Source organism: Pelobates fuscus, chromosome 2 (genome assembly GCF_036172605.1).
Source record: "Pelobates fuscus isolate aPelFus1 chromosome 2, aPelFus1.pri, whole genome shotgun sequence".
In the NCBI taxonomy this organism is placed as follows: domain Eukaryota; kingdom Metazoa; phylum Chordata; class Amphibia; order Anura; family Pelobatidae; genus Pelobates; species Pelobates fuscus.
In genome coordinates, this window is record NC_086318.1 from 326984580 (window position 1) to 327001426 (window position 16847).

Consider the following 16847-nt stretch of genomic DNA (forward strand, 5'->3'; position numbering starts at 1 on the left):
ATTTGCAATGCAATGAGATCTCTCTATAAAACAAATACAACTCAACCTTGAACACAGAGCAGAACATAGACCATGCGTATGCTGTAAATTTAAAGGGATACACTTAACATCAAAACCCACTGCAGTTTAATGTAGTGGTTTGGTGTGTAGATTGTATTCTTTTTCTGGGGTAATGTAAAATATTGGTGTTTCTGATAAATCTTTAATTTTGTCAAAACACTCCTTTATTGGTTATCAGACAGGCATCCACTAAAGGCACTTGCTCCTTCACATCTTTAGATTTTTAAAAGACTTCTGGTTTGGCATCTTCATGCCCAGCACACGGCTATTGTATCTTATAGAGAGGCTCTTAATACATTGCTTTTAACCCCTTAAGGACACAGCTTCAGAAGTTAGTCCAGTATGACGGAACATTTCCGTCATGTGTCCTTAAGGGGTTAATAGAGAAACATTGGACCGGTGAATCACAGTGATTGTCAAGCATGCATCATGTGTCTGCAGTGCTTCTCTATGAGAAACGTCTGATTGGACAATAGTCATTAGGATTGATAACTTGCACTGTTGGCAGATTGGGCTGCATCAAGTTTTAATAGCAATTTCAGTTGTTTAACCCCTTAAGGACCAAACTTCTGGAATAAAAGGGAATCATGACGTGTCAGACACGTCATGTGTCCTTAAGGGGTTAAACTATTTTTTTTAAAATTAAATTCAAAATAAAATGGGCATTTTACTCCCATAACAAATCTACTAAAAAGAAATAAATAATTTTATTCATTTAATTGTAACAAATACAAGGAAATACATTTATTTTTAAATTGCCTCTTTTCCCCATCTGTTTCCTTCAGCCCCTTTCAACCATGTTCTCTATCTACCCCTCTGTCCTTTTCTCCCCCACCCCTTCTCACTCCCTGTATACACAACTCCTTATGTATCTGTCTGCAGGCAATTTCATAGCTGACATTAATCTCTTCCTTGGGAGCTTTGTGGTCGTTAATGCATTCTACTATTTTAGGAAACCCCAGTGAATTAGCTCATTGCTTTGAGAGAGAACCTTCACCCCCTTCCGTCTTGTTCTAAAAATTAAAGCAATTTGCTGGGATTATTCGCAAGCCTTGTTTGTTCACATGACTGTGGAAGGGCAAACAATACCACTGTAACACACATGTATTTACTAAGTGCCCCACTGAGGAATATTTCTCTAGATATCTGTTCAGCAAGCCGTGAGCTATGGTAAGAAGACAACCAATTAGAATGACTTGACACAATTATTGATTTAAAAAAAATTAAAAATCTCTCTCATTCAAGTCATATTTTATTACAATTAATATTATCAACTCAACGTAACTTGATGTTTATCAAATAAACCAACTCTTCTGTTGCCATTCATTATACTGGTCTATTTTAATGTAAAACACTGTAGAATAAGATGTTGCTATATAAATACCAATAATAATAATGATACTAATTGGTAACTTATCACAACTCAATAGTTAATGAGTAGACAGTCTGTCTGCCTGTCCGTCCATCCTTCCAATTATCCATCCATCCATCCGCATGCAAATATTAGATTACAAATGTAAAACATCATTTTTTACGCACATAAACAGCAGGAATATCTTTTGTCTGTCTATTTTTTAATTAATTATGATCTTATATGACTGTAAAAATGGTACTGTCTTCAAACATATAATGTTGGATTTTTCATACATCCAGCTTTTTTTGTTTTTTTTAAACTGCAACATTTCTTTGTGTTGAAAGTCAGACATGTGGCTCTTAGTATCCGAGAGAATGCATAAAATAGCATACACATTTAACATAATCCAGGCACTTGCTGAGTGCATATTAAAGGGAATAGTTCTTAGCTGTGCTAGTCTCATGACATCATCAGTCATCACCTCATTGTGAGAAAACTATGTCGAGCACAAGCAACAGATTAAGCCAAATAGCTAATTTACTCTAGGCATCTGAAATGAATAATACAACCCTCGAGCTGGTTACTCTATGTGCAACACAGGGGTTCAATATCTAGAATGTCATTATTAGCAGCCTTCTAATGGCGATGCTCTTTCAATACCATAGTTCAAAGCTGACTTACAATGAAACAAATGTATATTCAAGACAACCAGCTATTTACATCCGTTTGCCATATGACAGCAGGAGTTATTTGTAGCTTATCTATATTTTGATTTCAAATTTACTGTATTTTGGCTACAATGTATTTAAACAGACACAGGCAGTGTGTACCTTCCTGTGTGTCTGCAATCTTACTATATTTTCTGGCATCCATACCTAGGCAGTTTGCTCACTTTAACTCACAGTGACATGCAGAATTACATGTGTCAGTGATATCATTTTAGATATGTGGAATAGGTAATTGTCCAGGCACTCTAAACTAGCAAATAATAGCAGCTTTATTGGGGCAAAAGCATGAATGTTTCAACCCTACTGGGTCTTTATCAGGACTTTATCAAGCTATTTTGCTTTCGAGGAAGAAGAATCTATAATCTTTTTTAGCAGAGAGATTAAAATCAAACAAATCACATAAACTGTGCATCCGATGAAGGAGCATGAGTTATTTTGGCACTTTGAAAACTAGATACACATGTTCCAAAGAGTTTAAAAGAGACTCAATGTGTTTTTACAGCAGCGTGTCTGACAATCCTTAGTTTACTCCAAATAGTCAACGCATGTCTTATTGTTGCATTCAGGATCATTAACATGACAATTACTCAACACGTTCTGCCAAATTGAAAACAAATTTCAGAGAATTCTGCTGAGTTGAAATCCTTTGCTTTCAATGGGAATGTAATTTTAAAGCCAAATTCAATTGGAAACCAAATGGTTGCTTATATTTAGGATCCTGTTTGCCAAAGGTCAGTTGAGCCAATGTCACTGGGGCATTATAATATGGAAACATTTGCAACTAGCTGCAGTTTCTATTATTTTTGTTATTATTTGCAGCTCCAGAATGCAACCATGGTGTATTCTTCCCATATTGTCTTTAATGCAGTTCACATCAGTGTACATCTCAGTTGGACAATGCTACATCTTGCTAGAACCTTTGAATGGGGAAAGTATAAAAAACATCTCTAGATGAAACATAGTGTAATTGGGGAACAAAGGTCAGCAAGTAGAAGGTTTAAGTTGGAATATTCACGTGATTGGACGAGCTTGTTGCATGTTCATGGTATGGTGAGAGTCACCAGCTTTTATATTCCTATGAATGCTTGTTTGGTAGCAAAAATCTTTTTTTTTTTTTTTTTTTACATTATTTTTAATTATTTATATAATGCATTCAAATTAGAAGGTTATTTGTATCCCATTATTTCCCTTTAAAGTCAAACTCTGTTGGTTATGTATATAACCCTCATTGTGTCTTCAGATACAGACAAAAATAATAGTTTTTATGATTTGAAGACTTTCTTTAGGGACCTACAGACCACCAGACTTTAAGAGTGACTGCTGAATTAGAAAGCTAACATATATTAACATAGTTTCCATATGATAGCACTGTGCTTAGTTATATCCCAGGTATGTTTTCACTGAAGATTCCACAGGAGACTAGTGATATATACTGCTTTATAATTTTATACAATACAACATGCATGATGTGTCTACACGAGGAGATAAAATCCTATTTTAAGAAATCCACTTTGGGATTATCTTCATGGACAAAAATGTAAAATTATTTTATATAAAGCTTACAGACAAAACAACCACAAAACACATTAAATGCAGAGAATTAAATCCCACAAATTTTTCAAGTTATGAACACTGTACATTTATGTCCTAAGTTGTTGAAATAAACTGCTTAGGGGGTGACCTACAGTGTAAGGGTACTTACTTATGCCCTCATCCCATCCTGGGGTATGGACTGCCAAAGGTAGATCTCCAGAGACTTTTGTCCTGGGCCATTCTTTTTAGTTGACTCCAGGTGTAGCCCATCCTTTTGATGTCTGCCTTGAGGTCGCTACGCCAGGTGTTTCATGGACGACCTCTCTTCCTCTTTCCTTGGGGGTTCCATCTGAGAGTCTGCCTGGTGATGTTGGTTGGTGATTTGTGTAGGGTATGTCCTATCCAGCCCCATCTTCTCTTCCAGATTTCTGCCTCTGCTGAAAGTTGGCAGGTCCTTTCACATAGGTTGGTGTTACTGATGGTGTCTGGCCAGCGAATGTGGAGAATCCTTCTTAGACAGCTGTTGATGAATGCCTGGATTATTCTGTTGGTGGTTTGGGTTGTCCTCCAGGTTTCAGCCCATACAACAGTACTGACTTCACATTGGAGTTGAACAATCGGATCTTGGTGGTCAAGGTTAGCTCTCTGGAAGCCCAGATGTTCTTGAGCTGGATGAAGACGACAGTGTAAGGGTAGTGTACATAATATATACACCTAGAAACCCTGCACTTACCAGAATTAAAGTGAACCTGTTCTGAGAAAAAATTAACTTATGTGAAATGACTCCCATATGCATTGAACACACCATATGTCACAAAGATACATGATGTATTTAATATAAAATATAGAGATTTGCCCACATTTCCTCCATTACATCGCTGTCATCTTCAAGCTTTGTGGGTGTTACTCTTCATAACATAACTGCTAGCACACTGTATAGGTAGAATTTTATGCTCAATTTTAGAGGATATGTTGTTTGGGGTATGACAAGTCGCCTTTAAAGGAACTTCAAACACCATAATCACTACAGTGTGCGTGTCAGTGTATGAATTTGCACCTTTAATGGGATAACTCAAGGGCATGTGCTTAATGATGACAGACTCAGCAAGAACCTGCTAGACAAACAAGTCTACTGGCATCAAAAAAAAGCAGCCTAGTCAAGAACCAAAAATGTAAACATTATCCATGATTGAGGACCTGTATTTTACCATACGGTGGTCACCTTTTGTGGTCATGACTCTTACAGGAGTAACACAATGTTACATTCTTTTTGGAACTATTCTCGAGAATATGTTATGTCTATATAAAAGTAGACATTAGAAACAGTATAAAGGATTTGCTGCATATACTAGAGATTTTTTTTTTCTTCCATTTTTTATTTTTTGTTTTAGTTCTATAGCCTGAGAGATTTAGTCTTTGTGTGCAGTAGTATTACTATCATTGTGTAAATATATATTTGGACAAAGCCGTGGGATATAAATTGTAAAGTAGGCCACACAATTGTTAAACTGAATGGGCAGTAACAAGACAGAGGAAAAACGAACAACTACAGGCAGTTAGGCAATCTGAGATTGTGGAGTCACTACCGATGCCATACAGCTGCTGACTCCTATATAAAATAATAACTCCAATGCCCTTCTTCAGTAAGAATAAAGATTCCACACGTGCATCCCATGTAAACAATGGCAGCACACATTATTTTCTTTCATGGGAATTCAGATTTGAAAGGGCAATGTTTCTTTCTCTTGTATTACTTTGTTTTGCGAATTTTACTTATTTTAATATAGAACTCAAGTTATGTAGCTTTTCCTCCATCTCTTTATTTGAGATTGTTTTATATATATATATATATATATATATATATATATATATATATATATATATATATATATATATATATATATAAGAAGAAGAAAAATAAATGAAAGCACCAAGGTTGTGGGGAAAAACTAAACTAATAGCCAAACTTATGTCTTTCTCTCACCGTTAATGACATTGTCTGTCTTGCTGCTATCTTTCTATAGGCATTTGTCAGCCAGTATATTAAAGCTATTATAAAGATGCGTAGAGTTGCTGTAATTTGCAATTATTTAATAACTATTCATTTTAATAATGGTTTTATTATTTTTAGAGATGTGCAAATCTCATAAATCTCACAATTCAGTCTATTTTCCATTTTATTTCTTATTTATGTTACGGATGTCAACACTAGGAAAATTACATTTTATATTCGCTGGATCCCAATGATTAAATAAATCATGAGTAACATTTTGCAAGATTAATTTTCATGCAGATGGCGACACACATTTTTAGCTCCTTTCAACTAGAAAATCTTTTATTTATTCCAAGATTCTGGAGAGTTGAGATTTCCATTCAGCGATGCTTATAACCAAATGATGATCAGGGCAGCTGGGGACTGATAAAATACTCCCCTTGGGGCTATTAGTCAAACTCTTCCAGCTGCAAAAACGATGCAATACTAAGGGGACACTTTTCAACAGATTCATGAAATAAAAATATTATTCCTTTCAATTAGATTTTTTTTTAAATCTTTGATAAATCTCGTGTTCAGCCTTACTCTAGCAACAGTCCAGGATTAAGACTATGATAAATGTTTATGGTGTGAATTTCTGGGATATCTATTTATTGTGACTGTAATTCAACCTTTATTTAGGGAGTTGCACAGATGTGGTCTGATTTACTGTGCCAAATGGTAAGCAGAAGCGAGCCGTGTTTGCAACCAAAAAAGTAAAGAGGATGTAACTTAACTTTGTACTCCAGAAGCACGGGTGTTGGAACTGGGGTGAAATCTTTTGTAAATTTTAAGATTTTATGTTTCAGTATTTAAGAATCATAAGAAAAACAAAGAATGTGCTGAAACAGTTGGTTATCATATTCTACTAATAGACACCCTAATGCTAATATATAATTTTGTCTGCAGAGATCTGCATGTTTAATGTTTGTGCCTTAACCTGGCCTGTGATTTCTAGGAAAGGCCGATCCTTCCCAGATTTTCTTTAGTGCCTACACCGATGTCCAGTCTTATGCTGTGATGATTGTTTGTTTGATTAGAACGTTATACAGTGTTTACTTTTGATATTTAAAGTTTTCTGCACGTCATAGAAAACATTTGGAGTACACAAACGGAAAATAACTCACAACACCCAAAGCACTGTTGTGTGTAGGAGCATATATCTTTCCATTTTAGATGGCTACAAATACTCAGTTGCACGCTGCACGGCCCCCTTCAAGAGTCTGTCTGTCTAGCTATTTGTAGACCTAATCTTGATGCCGATCTAATCTACATATCAGCCCAATCAGTTTGTTGATCTAATCCATCTAATCTGTTGATCTAATCTATCTATGTACAATCCATAAATGATAGTTTATAGGCTGTCTCCATTATATGGTCAAAGCCAAAGGGAGGTAAACAATACAAGTATAATGGACAGGGCATTGACAAAGTTTTATGGAATTAGCTACACCCAAGTAAATCCCATAGCAGCATGTACAACCATAAGCAACTGCCAAGACAGACCTATAGATTGTATGGTGTGCTTATTCTGATGGGGAAAACGGAATAGAGGTTTGATCAAAATATCAACAGTAATCTGAATGATTCTGTAATGTTTCTGGTCTCATAATGACACATCATTATTGCAAGTAAGCTACTGTTTTTATTGTTGCAGTTATGATTGGCCAGTGCTATTCAAGTTAGTAAGTGGGTACCCCGTACTCAAAAAACTATGTTGATTATGATTTTTTTAAAAAATATTTTTAGTGCAGGGATACCCAAATGCAGCAGTACAAATGATACTACAATGGAGCTGAGCGCTTAGAAAGCCAGATCCATTAAAACATTGCTGAAATTATGCTTGACCTTTAGAAACCTCAGTTTAGACAGAGCTATCTTGATAGGGATTTGGACATAATGTAAGATTACCTTGAAGTAGTGTTATTTAGCTCTCTTACATCTTCAACATTGCTAATAAATTAAGTAACTCAAGTAAACTAACAATAAACTAAGTGCATTTTCCACATTGCTAAGTAAAATAAGGAAACCAAGACTATAACTGCATTAAAACCATTAAAATATGAATTGGTAGAAGTACTTGCTACCAGTAGCTGAACGAAGGCCCCATCTCAGAAGTTATGTAGTGAAATGTCGCCAATAACCATGATGCATCTGTAACATAGGCCTCCATTTAATAAGCTTTCCAAGTTATTCAATACTGTTCGAAAAACTTTACAAGTGATTTATTTACAGAAGTCACAATGAATGTCTATGGGAATTTTTGTAGACAAATCATTTAGACAGTTTTCTAACAATATTGAATAATTTGAAAAGCATATTAACCCCTTAAGGACACATGACATGTCTGACACGTCATGATTCCATTTTATTCCAGAAGTTTGGTCCTTAAGGGGTTAAATCAAGGCCAAAGTGTTATAAAGTTTCAAACAATATTGTTACTAGAGTTCACGTAGGAACTCCTGTGAGGAAACAGAATATGGTTATGAGAGAGCACTTTCTGATCAATCCTCTTCCAGTAATTACATTTAAATGTGTGGTAGTGGAAGAGCTTGAGTGAGAAGTATGATATATATTGAGCAAAGGATGGTTGAAAAAGGGGAGAAATGAAGATTGGTGGATGGGGTTTTGCAAGACAGAAGGGACGAGAAGCATTACAGGTGGGTGCTCAAGACACAGTATTGTAATGTGTAGGTGTGCTTACAGTTAATTGTAAACAAAATGCAAAATAGTGATTGACGGTACAAAGCCAAATATATAAAGGGAAAAAGTCAAAATGTGCTTAATGAATGTCTTTCTTTTCTTTTTTTTTTTCCCCCTGATGGGTTTGAGATACTTTTTTTTTTTTTTTTAATTCTTTATTTTTCCATCTTGACATAAGGACCATAGACAAGAAAAAAAAAACAGTTTCTTTTTTTTTTTTCGGCTTGTGCAAAAGCCCATCATGTGACTATGGGTTGAATCGCAGATAAATGTACATCGGTTCAAAAGATGACAACATGTATCAACATTACATCACATTACCGGTGGCTATGGGCTTTTTAGGCCTATTGTCAAGGTTTTTTTTTTTTTTTTTAATCAACTTCATTGTAACTGTAACTGAAACGGAACTTTCGTGTCAGGAGCTCCTGTTGTCTGGTGTAATGTTTCCCCTTATTGTGGAGTAGCCTAAGTGTGGGTCTCGGTTGGTGACCCGTGTCCCTATGTGAGCTCTGTGTTCAACTCTTTTTGTATTGTCGGTGTTAGGATGCACCGTTCGTAATATCTATCTGTACACCTAGTGGTAACTACTGGTGTCATCCTCGTATAGCCTAATCTGGCTGATGTTGGCTGTTAGCGAGTAAAGACGAAGGAAGAAGAGAGAGAAGGTGGAAGGGGGGTGGGGGGGAGGAAGGATATATGGTTATACGCCAAGTCAGTGTTTTTTTTTCCCTTTTAAAGTGTGTGGAGTCCCCTGGTCCTATTTGGCCCGTGTACTATTTATCACGTCTCCCCAGATGCTATGTCGCTAGTTTGCCATGGATCCCATAATTTGTCGAAGCTAGACATAGTCCCTTTTAGTCGGGCCGTCAAATTGTCCATGAGATATACCTCTTTGATATTGGATATGACCTTCTGGATCGGTGGGAGCGTGGTCTGTAGCCACGTTTGTGCTACCGCCCTCCTCGCAGCTAGGGTGACTTTTTTGAGCAATTTTTGTTCCCTCCTCGTCCAAGTTTCCACCGACCTATTTAATAGATAAGTCCAGGGGTTTAGGTTGGGCGCCCTTTGGAATATGCTTTTGATCAGGTCTGATATTGTAGCCCAGAAGGATTGTATTAGGGGGCACTCCCACCACATATGGAGATAGGTTCCCTTAAGGCCACATCCCCTCCAGCAGTTGTCGGATGGTGTTTGTTTCATGTTATGTAGTTTTACTGGTGTGGTGTACCACCTAAACATGGTTTTATATGCCTGTTCCTGGAGAGTTACACTTATGGACAGGGAAGTGTTAGCCTCCCAAATTTCTCTCCATTCCACTCCCTCCAGTACCTCCCCTAATTCTCGTTCCCATGTGTCCGCGTAGGCCAGTGTACCCCATTCCCTTGTTTCCGAGCAGATATGTGTATAAAGAGTAGTGATTAAGCCTCGTTGTGCTGTTTCTTTAAGGCACATCCTTTCAAAAAAGGTCTGGGGGCTCTTGGCACTCTGCATTACCTGGGGTTGTTGGACATAGTCCCTGATTTGCATATATCTAAAGAAGTCAAAGGGGGAAAGACGCGTATCTAACGTTAGCTGTTCAAATGTAACTAGTTGCCCCTGTGTGAACATGTGGCATATCCTTTGTATTCCCACTTTTTCCATATTCGTAAACTCCCTTGCTGCCATGCCCGGGGGGAATGCCCTGTTCCTTAAAATGGGAGTTAACGGGGATGGCGAGGAGGCCAGTTTGAATTTAGTCGCTGAGGCATCCCATATTCTCAGGGAGTTTAATATAGCTGGGCAGTGTGTCTTGAGCATTGGTCTATCTTCCCTGGGCACCCACATGTCGTACTGCGGCAGATCCGCACCTGTTAGCAGGGATTCTAGGTCCACCCATCTCCTCATTTCCGGTGGTGCATGCCACATGGCCACCTGTGCTAATTGTGCTGCCAAATAGTAGTAGTATAGGTTCGGCAGGCCTAGTCCTCCCATATGCTTATGCCTATATAAGATGTTCCTGGAAATTCTGTGGCGTCGGTTCTGCCATATGAAGGTCCCTATAGTTTTCTGCAACTGGGCTAGGTCGGATTTTAGTATTTTGATTGGTAGCGCCTGGAAAAGAAATAACATTCTGGGGAGGATATTCATCTTAACCGTATGTATGCGCCCTATCCAAGATATGGGGCTATCTTGCCATCTTTCTAAATCCCGTATCAGGGTGCGTATAAGGGGAGTGTAATTCATTTGGTATAGTTTGTTTGGATCGCTCGTTAAGTGTATCCCCAGGTACTTCAGGTGGTCTTTGACCATGGGTATGCTATATGTGACCCCCAATATATGTGACGAGGAACTCCTGTCCCCTTATCTTTATCCCTTGTATACGGGGGTGTTTGCGGATTGCTTGCAGCAAAGGTTCGAGCGTAAGCACAAACAGTAGGGGGGACAGGGGGCATCCCTGTCGCGTTCCATTCCCTAGATTGAAGGGCGTTGGCCGCGTGCCAGCTATCGTTACTTGAGCGGTTGCTTGGTTATATATTGCTTTGATTGAGGCCGTATATTTTTCCGGGAAGCCTAGGTAATCCAAGAGGCCAAATAGATAGTCTATGGAAACGAGCAGGGTTGGCTTGTTTATGGCTTTTTGCCTCCAGATAAGGTCGATGTTTCTTCTGGTGTTTTCGAAAAGTTGTCTGTCGGTGATGAATCCTACCTGATCCGGGTGTATCAGAGTCTTTAGATGGGGGTTTAGTCTGTCTGCCAGAATTTTCGCCATGATTTTGATGTCTTGGTTGATTAGCGATATAGGTCTGTAGTTATCAGGTGAGAGGGGATCCCTGCCTTGCTTGTGAAGAAGGATTATGTTCGCCTTAGACATCTCTCTCTCAGCCGTCCCGCCATCCATTAGGTGGTTAAAAAGCCTTGCTAGCCGTGGTGATAGGTCCTCTTTGAACGTTTTGTAGTATGATCCGTCAAATCCGTCGGGGCCGGGGGATTTATGCCCTTTTAGTCCCGCTATTGCCTTGTCCACTTTGTCGGTCGTAATGGGCTCATTTAGGTAAGCTGCTACAGCCGTGGGGAGTTTTGGAAGGTCTAGGTTGTCCATGAAGGCCTGCATAGTTGTTAACGCTGTTTCTCGTGAGGTCGGGTCTCTGGGTGTATGGTTGTAAAGTTTTTTGTAGTAGTTTGTGAAGACGTCCGCTATATCGGCCGGGTTAGATTTGACGGACCCGTCGGTATGTGTGATCGTGGTTATGGCAGTCCGGGCTTGTCTGGGGCGTAGAGTTCTGGCTAGCATGGTGTCCATCTTATTTGATTTTTCGTAATAGAATCTTTTGGTTTGCGCCATCGCTTTAGCAGTATCGTCCAGTAAAAGCTCTGTGATAGATCTGCGCGTTTCTCTTAATTGTTCCAGTAGTCGCTCTGTCGGTGCGGTCTTGTGTTTCTGTTCGATCTGTCTCAGGAGTTCTAGGCTTTGTTTAAGGGTCTTCATCTTATGCGCTTTTTTCCTCGTAGCTAATTTAATGCACGTTCCCCGAATTACTGCTTTGTGGGCCTCCCATATGATGCTTGGGGTCAGTTCTTCTGTTTCATTCATGAGGAAATACTCCTTGATATCTTTTCTTATTTCCGCTTGTGTGTATTTGTCATTCAGTAAGCTCGAGCTTAGCCTCCAGTTCCAAGGGGATGCTGTACAGAGGTTCCCCAGTGTTATAGAGATATCCGCATGGTCTGACCACGTTATAGAACCTATTTTGGAGTCCGTCGCCTTCACCATGCTCGTGTTATTCAGTAGGAAGCAATCAATTCTCGAGTAGGTCCCGTGCGGAGCAGAGTAAAATGTATAGTCTCGGTCTCCCGGGTGTTGTGCCCGCCATACATCCACCAAGGCCAGATCTGTGATGAATTCGTGGAGTAGTTTGTCTTGACTCCCTCTGCCTTGTGATCGCTGTTGACCCTCTTTGGAGCTCCTGTCCACGGCAGGACACGGTACGGCATTGAGGTCACCCCCCGCCACTATCATACCGTGAGGGAGCGCCCTTATTTTCGAAGCCAGGTGGTTCCAAAAGGTTGCCACGGGTGTATTAGGCGCGTATATGTTTACCAGGTGTATTGGGTGGGAAAGTAGGGTGCCTGACAGGATAAGATACCTCCCTTCCTCATCTGGTATAGACGTCTGGATCTGAAGTGGACATTTGTTATGTATAAGTATTGCTACTCCGTTTCCCTTGCGGAGGGACCTAGCTTCATATGAGGTTGTGTAAGTACGGTCTCGCAGGTGAAATGTTGTATGCTTGGATATGTGCGTTTCCTGTAGGAAAGCTATATCTGACCCTAGCCTTTTAACTTCTCTAAACATCAGTTTCCTCTTCTTGGGGGTATTCAATCCCTTAACGTTTATAGACGTGATGTTTAATGTCATGTCCGTTGTCTGGGTATGAGGCTGCCGTGGTCTAAGGAGCTAGACTCCCGTCTAGTGGGTCTTTCCTTCAGCGGTCCAGGGGATCCCCGTTGAATACCTTGTCGTGGTTGACTTGACGTATTGAAGGGAAGAGGGAGTAGGTGAGTATAGGAGTGAGGATAGGGTAGAAAAGAGTATAGAAAAGAAAAATGACGGCTGGACTTACTAATCGCCAGTCTAGATTGGGGTGTGGTCCCTGAATCCATTCTCCAAGACTCCGTTGGAGGATGTGATGGTGGGGCCCTGTCCAGTGTGGGGTGACCACACCGTACTTTGTGGTGGTGCGTATTTGTGCAGTGTATTGGGTCTCCCCAGTGGGGTAATAAGGCTGCCGCGTCCCGGCGCTCTCGGGAGGGCCCTCCCGGAGGGGGAGCGTGGTGTGTTAGTCGTGACCTGTTCGTACAGTTCACAGTGGACCTCGCTTTGGCGTCCCAACCCTAGGGCTATCGGTGCTGACTAACGTGTCCTACCCTTGGGTATGCTCCCTACCACAGGGATGAATTGAGCAGAAACGGGTGTTGGTGACCTTTAGCAAGCAGACATATAAGATATATGATGTATACAGAGGCAGCTGTAACCACCCGGCATTTCGTTCCCCTGAGCGTTGGCGGGTAGGTGGCTGCGGAAGGGGGGGTGTGCTACCCTGGTTCGAGCCTTTGGATTCTCACATGTTCGTGTCTTAGATATCTAAGAAGCTTTCCCTGTGGGGACCAGATCACGTGTTTTGGGCCCCATCCTTCATATTTGTGTGCATATGTTTACCCCGCTACACTTTAGCTGGGTGGTGGGCAGACTGGGTTCCAAAACTTTGGGATGAGCAAGGTAGAACAGGGCCGTGAACAGGGGTACCAAGAATTAATCATGGAGTGGCCTGGTGTTCACCAATAGGGAGATATAAGCTGGTTATATAGACATACATACATATTGATACATTTGTACATGGCTCAGTATTAACATGGTGTCCTAAATAAGATATAGACTAGACTTAGCTGTTAATCATCACATTGCTTGCTGTTCTAGTCATAATATTGTCGTAAGATCGCCGCCCTCCCTTGCTAGCATTTGGCAGAGTACTGGTTGCAATCACCAGGAGGGTAGGATATGTCATTAGCGCTTGGCTGTCAGCCCATCTAAGTTGATCCAGGGCCGTCCCCTTGACTTTGAACGTTAATTGAACGCTCCCAGTCAATGAGCTAAATCGGGGCAGGTGGCCGATGAAACACAGGTAGTGTATGAAGCCAATCGCTTACAATATGATGTTATATTTAGTGTGGGTTTATTCCTGGTCATAGGTGTGCCTCTGTCTACATGTGTTAGGTGTCCCCTTGTTCAGACCCGGGGCCCTCGTCATGCGTCTCCTTGTACTATTGAAGGGGGAAGTACAAATGGGGGTAATGGGTCGGTGAGAAGATCTGGGTGGGGGATCCCTATCTAATCGAGTGGGTAGCGGTACGTCTCACCCCTACGGGCCACCCATCCCCGGCCCCACCGGAGCGGCATGGTCCCAAGCCCGGGTCATCTCCTCCCTCCATAGGGGGGCCCAGAGCGAGGGAATCCGCTGCTCCGTGGAGAGCAGCCGAAACGGGCGCCCGTGTGAAGCTTGTGGTTGCGTGCATCCCCATCCCCCCTCCCATTAGCTACTTTGCACCCGATCTGGCGGCCCCGTATTGTTTCCACCCCGTCCTTTCGTCTGTCCCCTGTCTCATTGCGTTCCCTTGGCTCCTATGTACATATATACACACAGTTTCCCCCCCCCTGCCCCCTCCCGAGCACTTGTGTCCCTGGGTAGTCTTAAGCTCCCCCGTGGCAGTTCCAGGGGTATGGGTATTTGCTGTGTCCGCTTGGTGCTGCCGTAGATTGCCTCCCTGAGTCCGCCAGGCTGGCGATCCTCCGTGATGCTTGCATATTGCTCCCCTGCCATCCACCCCCCTGCCCCCCTCCCCAGTCCCCGCTCTCCATTAGGCCCCGGAGGGCACTGTCTGTGGTCTACTACGTGGTTGGTAGGGAGTCAGATAGCCCCCCCCAAAAAAAGAAAAATATCTCCCGAGCGTCCTGGTCCCTCACAGCCCCCACCCCAAAAGCAGGAGACACCCACCCTCACCCAGGTCTGTCTGCTCATGTATATAGTCCCCGATACCTTATTCCCCTACAGTCTGCCATTCTCCGGGTAGGGGCTGCAGGGCAGTCATGCCGATCAGCGTGGATGGAAGTCTTGGTGGGGCATTGATTCCCAGGTCCGTGAACAGGGTATTGGCGTCGTCTCCAGGTTGCAGCATGTGGGTCTTGCCCCTGTGAAAGGTCATCAGTTTGAAGGGGTATCCCCATGCGTATCTGATGTTTGCGGCCCTTAAAGCCTCCGTGATGGGCCTCCACTCCCGTCGGCGCTGAAGTGTAGCTGGGGCCAGGTCCTGAAACAGCGTAAGATCGGTGCCTTGGTATTTGATTGGGCCGTCTCGTCCCCTGTGGATTGGGCCGTCTCGTCCCCCCCAGCCTCCTTGGTCTGGAAATGCAAGAATCTGATAATTATGTCTCGCGGAACATTCATATCTGTTCTTCGAGCTCTCAATGCTCTATGAGCTCGTTCTATATGCCACATTTGGTCCGGCAGGCCCGGTAGCAGCGGCCTTAGTATCTCTGTCACCATCTCTGCTATTGGGCCCTCTCCCGCATTTTCCGGGAGGCCTCTAAGGCGCAAGTTGTTGCGACGTGACCTGTTGGCCATATCTTCTATGGCCAGTTCTGCAGTTATCATTCTGGAGGACAGTTGGTTCACATGGTGGATCGCTGCGTTATGCGCCGTGGTCGAGGTTTCCAGCCTCGTTTCAAGTCTGGAGGTGCGGACCCCTAGTGCTTGGATTTTCTCACGTAGTACTCTTGTGGACCGGTCTATTTCTCCGGCCAGATAGGACTTAACTTCGGCTAGTGTTTGCAAAATTTGCGCCGTGTCCGTCTGTTGCATTGCAGCTGGTCCCTGTATCTCCTGGGCCGGGGAGTCCGCAGTGTCCATGTTGTCTGCCCCGCCATTTTGGGAGCCTGTTGGTCCACCTCGTGGCGCCGCGAAATATTCCGCGACTGAGGAGCCCGTTTCGGCCCCTTTCTTCGGTTGTTTCTTGACCGGTCTTTTCTCCATGTTCACCAGAGTCAGTGGGAGACGTTGGGTGTCTCTTTCCGTGAATTTGCACGCTTTTATTAGCTTATTAGCTTTATTAGCTTGGTCGGAGCGGAGCTTTAGGCAAACACGTCCAGCTCGCTCCGTGTCCAAGCCACGCCCCAATGAATGTCTTTCTGCACAAAAATATCAAGTGACCACGGAAGTCAAACAGATATACTGTGCCATCCTACAAATGGTTCATTTTGTATTTTATATGTATATTTTAAATTGCATTACAATTGATTACAAAATGTAATGCTATTGCATTTATGGCATTAGATAATTCACAGTACACCAGTTTGGCTTTCTTTCACAGTTACAGTAGGTTTATCAAACTTCATTTGGTTTTTAATAATATTCACTTTGTTTTCTTTTTCTTAAATCCACCTTTTCTACTTTTTTTTTTTTTACCTGACCCATGTTGCTTCTATTTTTGCTTCGGAATACTGAGTGTACTATATGATTTTGTTCAGTTATTTAAAAATCTGTAGGGAGTTAAATAGGACTGAGAGCATCGATCTTCTTCATCAGAATAAACAGATCAGTGAACTAATCATCTTAATTGATCTGTTGAATGTTAACTTGCAAAAAATGCAAATTAGAGTTGATTATTCTAAGCTTTTATTTGCACATTTGCTAGTTATTGCAAACTATCCCGAAGTAATGAGTTTAGATAAGAACATATCAACTGACAGATGAATACAGTGATATCAATATATCAATTTGGATCATGATATATTTTGGATTTCTGAAATGGAGCATTAATTTTATATGTGCCACTTTGGCAAGTGAGGTTAAGCTACACAGTGTAGAGAGAGAGAGACAAAGACTAATGGGAATTCATGCTTATA

General features: G+C 41.7%; 1 protein-coding gene across 1 annotated transcript in view; it reads left to right on the forward strand.

The window, feature by feature from the left end:
• Window positions 1–16847, forward strand: part of SIM1 (SIM bHLH transcription factor 1) — a 93534-nt gene that overhangs the window by 43006 nt on the left and 33681 nt on the right. The gene's annotated exons all lie outside the window — the stretch shown is intronic.